We start from the raw sequence: 6210 nt of genomic DNA, 5'->3' as shown, positions 1-6210 counted from the left end.
AAAATACATAAGCAAAAGAGGTTCAGGCATGGCCGAATGGCCAGCCCTCTCCTAACGTGATCAATGATCTCCTAAGATGAAGAATAAAACAAAACTGAGACAAAAGATGTCTAATACAATAGTAAATTATCCTATTTATACTAGACTAGCTACTAGGGTTTACATGAGTAAGTAATTGATGCATAAATCCACTTCCGGGGCCCACTTGGTGTATGCTTGGGCTGAGCTTGATCAATCCACGAGTCGTTCAACGCCAAGTTACGTCGTCATTCTTCGAATAAAGCATGGACTATTATATATTTCTGGAAAGCCCTGGATGTCTACTTTCCAACGCCGTTGAGAGCGCGCCATTTGGAGTTCTGTAGCTCCAGAAAATCCATTTCGAGTGCAGGGAGGTCAGATTCCAACAGCATCAGCAGTCCTTTTGTCAGCCTTCTTCAGAGTTTTGCTCAAATCCCTCAATTTCAGCCAGAATTTACCTGAAATCACAGAAAAACACACAAACTCATAGTAAAGTCCAGAAATGTGAATTTAACATAAAAACTAATGAAAACATCCCTAAAAGTAGCTCAAACTTACTAAAAACTATCTAAAAACAATGCCAAAAAGCGTATAAATTATCCGCTCATCAGCAAGTAAGTCCTTAGGGGTGTTTCAACACCTAGCATCTTGAACCAACTGGGGCGGGAATGCTGGCTGAAAGCTTACTTTAAAGAGCTGCCTTAACACATAGCATTTAGCCTCAGCAAGCAATAAATCTCAGTCATAAAAGAGAGCAAAAAAAAAAAAAACCTAAGGACCAATCCATACCAAGTCTCATTTTTTGTGCAATTCAAGTAAGGATCCAAAAAAGTGTCTATACTTCAGTCACAAATGAAAATCACTAAGAATATCATGCATGAAAACCCCATTAACCAGAATTGAATGTCTTCCAATAAAGGCTTATACCTCTCTCTGTTTTCATTCATTCTCATTTTGATTTACTGCTTGCTTTGGGACAAGCAAGATATAAGTTTGGTGTTGTGATGGCAAGTCATCTTAGGCTAGTTTCACAAGCCTTTTTCATCTATTTTACTTGGTTTTCATGCATTTCTTAGGCAATAAGTAAGTGTTTGGATGAGAAATTCACGCTTATCTTGAGTTAATCAAACATTGTTAATTTTATGCATTTTCATGAGATTTTTGCAAGATTTAGTTGATGTTATCAATGATGTAAAATCTTATAATTATACCAAGGCTTTGATGAGTTTGTTTGGTTGATGATAAGTAAAAAGAAACAGAGGAAGAGCAAGGAAAAAGAAAAGGAAAGGCCAACGTTGGAACTAATGTTGGTCCATCAACGTTGTAGGCAATGCTCTGGAAAAAGAAAACATGGGTGACAATGTTGGAGGGAACGTTGGTGGATCAACGTTACCTCCAACGTCCTAAAAAAGTTCATTTCTGGAGCTAAAAGATTTTTGGGCGACGCGTACGCGTAATTGAAAGAGAAAAATTCTTAATCCACGCGTAAGCATGAGTCACGCGCACACGTGAAATGGCGAAATTGACCATTCACGCGTACGCGTGGGTCACGCGTACGCGTGACCAAGCCAACATTGGAGGGAATGTTGTTGATCAAACGCTGCCTCCAACGTCCTCGATGAGAAGCCCAGAATTTGGAATTGAGAAAATTGAATCGACGCGCATGCGTCTATGACGCGTACGCGTGGAATGGAAAAATGGGAATGCACGCTTATGCGTGGTGTACGCGTACGTGTGGATGCGCAAATGTTGGTGCACCAATGTTGAGTCAAATGATGCTAGCAGCACCCAGAATTCATTTTTTTCCCCAATGTTTGAACCCAACATTTGCACACAAACGTTGCCACCAATGTTAAGGCCAATTTCAATTACAAAATAGCACCCTGCAAGCTTTGAATGTTTAGCCAAGGTCAACGTCAGCTAGAGTGATTCCTCACTGCTTCAATCAAGGCCAAGGCCCACATCCAAGTACACTAAAGACCCAATTGAAGATGAGAAGAACACTATAAATAGAAGAATGTTTGAAGATGAAAAGGAGGCTAGTTTAGAGAGTCTGGCTCTGGTAGAGGGCAGTAGCAGTAGGAGTAGGAGTAGAAGGTTGAGGCTAGAGGATTGGAGACTCCAGAGCTCTCTTGGAGGATTAAAGACTCCAGAGAGCTTAGTTTATAGTTCCATTTCTGTTGATACACATTTTCTTCTTTGCAATTTTACATTTCAACTTGTAATGATTTTTATTTCTTTGCAAATTTCAATTTTCTGCACCTTTATTCTTCTGCCAATTTTACATTTATGTTCATGTTCATCAGTTTGATTTACTTTCTTATAATTTAGTTTCTCTACACTTGTTCTTTGAGTTATGATCCATTGAACCCCAATTCATTAGGGGAAGGAGCTCTATTTTAATTCACATGATTAAATGAACATCTTCCTCATCTCAATTCATCTGGATAGCTAAGAAATAACTTCTCTTTTGATTGAGATCCATTCACTCCGAAAGGGGGTTTGAATCTGTGAATTTCTGTGTGTGCCTCAGAAGGGGAATCATGAAAATTAGAATTGAAGCTCTGTTTTTCATAGCTCTCTTGATCAATACCATTCCGGAGGAATTGAGATCTTGAGAGTCTGTGTGGCTTATGGATGAGAGAAAATACTTAACCTCTTCTCATGACAATTGGATCAAGGAATTGGCAAGATTGATTGTGATTAGAGAGATTAGATTGCCAAGGAATTGGGATCCAATCAATTTCAATCTACCATAGATCTATTTATATGATTGAGAAAGAAGTTGAGATTTATTTGATTCATGATGGATTATGATACCTCCAATCCCTGATGAATCTTTGTTTCTGTTATTTCTCACTCGATTACCCTGAGTTTCATTTAATTATTCTAAATTACTGCTTTCTATTCATTCGGCTGATCCATTTTCACTCAATTCATCACTGTCAACTTAACTAAATTTATCACCTGACTAAAGTTGCTTGATCCATCAATCACTGTGGGATCGACCTCACTCACGTGAGTTTTGCTATTTGATGCGACCCGGTACACTTGCCGGTTAGTTTTTGCGGAATCAATTTTTCCCCCATCAAACAAGCATGCAAGGAATTAAATGGAAAGCAATTAAAGGGAATAAAAATGTAAATTAAATGCTAAAAAGGACTCTTGGTGAGAATTAGGGAGTTTAGGGATTCCTATCAGGTGCACGAAATTGTGATCATCAATGGCCCCATCAACATGGTACGCTCAATTGCAATCTCAACTCTTTATCACAACTTTGCACAACTAACCAGCAAGTGCACTGGGCCGTCCAAGTAATAAACCTTACGTGAGTAAGGGTTGATCCCACGGAGATTGTTGGTATGAAGCAAGCTATGGTCATCTTGTAAATCTCAGTCAGGCGGATTCAAATGGTTATGGAGGATTAATGATTAAAAGATGAATAAAACATAAAATAAAGATAGAGATACTTATGTAATTCATTGATGAGAATTTCAGATAAGCATATGGAGATGCTTTGTCCCTTCCGTCTCTCTACTTTCCTACTGTCTTCATCCAATCCTTTTTACTCCTTTCCATGGCAAGCTGTATGTTGGGCATCACCATTGTCAATGGCTACAGTCCCGTCCTCTCAGTGAAAATGTTCAACGCGCTCTGTCACAGCACGACTATTCATCAGTCGGTTCTCAATCATGTCAAAATAGAATCCAGTGATTCTTTTACGTCTGTCACTAACGCCACACAATCGCGAGTTTGAAGCTCGTCACAGTCATTCAATCCTTGAATCCTACTCAGAATACCACAGACAAGGTTTAGACCTTCCGGATTCTCAAGAATGCCGCCATCAATTCTAGCTTATACCACGGAGATTCTGATTAAGGAATCCAAGAGATAAACATTCAAGCCTTGTTTGCTTGTAGAACGGAAGTGGTTGTCAGGCACGCGTTTATAAGTGAGAATGATGATGAGCGTCACATAATCATCACATTCATCAAGTTCTTGAGTGCGAATGAATATCTTGGAACAAGAATAAGCTGAATTGAATAGAAGAACAATAGTAATTGCATTAATACTCGAGGTACAGCAGAGCTCCACACCTTAATCTATGGTGTGTAGAAACTCCACCGTTGAAAATACATAAGAACAAGGTTTTGGCATGGCCATGAAGCCAGCCCCCATGATCTAAGAACTAGACGTCCAAAGATAATCCTAAGATCTAAATTGATCCAAAGATGATAATACAATAGCAAAAGGTCCTATTTATAGAGAACTAGTAGCTTAGGGTTTACAAATATGAGTAAATGACGTAAAAATCCACTTCTGGGCCCACTTGGTGTGTGCTTGGGCTGAGCATTGAAGCTTCTATGTGTAGAGACTTTTCTTGGATTTAAACGCCAGCTTTTGTGCCAGTTTGGGCGTTTAACTCCCACTTCTGTGCCAGTTCCGGCGTTAAACGCCGGGCAGTCTTGAGCTGATTTGGAACGCCAGTTTGGGCCATCAAATCTCGGGCAAAAGTATGAACTATTATATATTGCTGGAAAGTCCAGGATGTCTACTTTCCAATGCATTTAAGAGCGCGCCAATTGGGTTTATGTAGCTCTAGAAAATCCACTTCGAATGCAGGGAGGTCAGAATCTAACAGCATCTGCAGTCCTTTTCAGCCTCTGAATCAGATTTTTGCTCAGGTCCCTCAATTTCAGCCAGAAAGTACCTGAAATCACAGAAAAACACACAAACTCATAGTAAAGTCCAGAAAAGTGAATTTTAAATAAAAACTACTAAAAATATAATAAAATCTAACTAAAACATACTAAAAACATACTAAAAACAATGCCAAAAAGCGTATAAATTATCCGCTCATCACAACATCTATGAAGATCAGTATTAATTAGATGAGCGGGGCTTTTAGCTTTTTGCCTCTGAACAGTTTTGACATCTCACTCTATCATTTGAAATTCAGAATGATTGGCTTCTTTAGGAACTTAGAATCCAGATAGTGTTATTGATTCTCCTAGTAAAGTATGATGATTCTTGAACATAGCTCCTTATTGAGTCTTGGCCGTGGCCCAAAGCACTCTGTNACTTCATGAGTCTTGGCCGTGGCCCAAAGCACTCTGTTTTCCAGTATTACTACCGGATACATCCATGCCACAGACACATAACTGGGTCAACCTTTTTAGATTGTGACTCAGCTTTGCTAGAGTCCCCAATTAGAGGTGTCCAGGGTTCTTAAGCACACTTTTTTTGCTTCGGATCACGACTTTAACCGCTCAGTCTCAAGTTTTCACTTGACACCTTCACACCACAAGCACATCGTTAGGGACATTTTGGTTTAGCCGCTTAGGCCAGGATGTTATTCCTGTAGGCCCTCCTATCCACTAATGCTCAAAGCCTTGGATCCTTTTTATTTTTACCCTTGCCTTTTGGTTTAAAGGGCTATTGGCTTTTTCTGCTTGCTCTTTCTTTTTTTTTTTTTGAATTCACTGCTTTTTCTTTCTTCAAGAATCAATTTGATGATTTTTCAGATCCTCAGTAACATTTCTCCTTTTCCATCATTCTTTCAAGGGCCAACAATTTTAACATTCATGAACAACAAATTCAAAAGACATATGCACTGTTCAAGCATACATTCAGAAGTCAAAAGTATTGCCACCACATCAAAATAATTAATTTGTTATAAAATTCGAAATTCATGCAATTCTTCTCTTTTTCAATTAAGAACATTTTTCATTTAAGAAAGGTGATGGACTCATAGGACATTCATAACTTTAAGGCATAGACACTAAGACACTAATGATCATCAGACACAAACATAAATAAAACATAAAGCAAAATTTTTGAAAAACAGGAAAATAAAGAACAATGAAGTTAAAGAATGGGTCCACCTTAGTGTTGGCAGCTTGTTCTTCCTCTTGAAGATCTTATGGAGTGCTTGAGCTCCTCAATGTCTCTTCCTTGCCTTTGTTGCTCCTCTCTCATGATTCTTTGATCTTCTCTAATTTCATGGAGGAGGATGGAATGTTCTTGGTGCTCTACCCTTAGGTGTCCCTTGTTGGAACTCAATTCTCCTAGGGAGGTGTTGATTTGCTCCCAATAGTTTTGTGGAGGAAAGTGCATCCCTTGAGGCATCTCAGGGATTTCATGATAAGGGATTTCCTCATGTCCATGAGTGGGATCTCTTGTTTGCTC

This window comes from Arachis duranensis, chromosome 2 (genome assembly GCF_000817695.3).
Source record: "Arachis duranensis cultivar V14167 chromosome 2, aradu.V14167.gnm2.J7QH, whole genome shotgun sequence".
Taxonomy (NCBI): Eukaryota; Viridiplantae; Streptophyta; class Magnoliopsida; order Fabales; family Fabaceae; genus Arachis; species Arachis duranensis.
The sequence above is the reverse complement of the archived record's forward strand: the minus strand, read 5'-3'. Positions refer to the sequence as shown.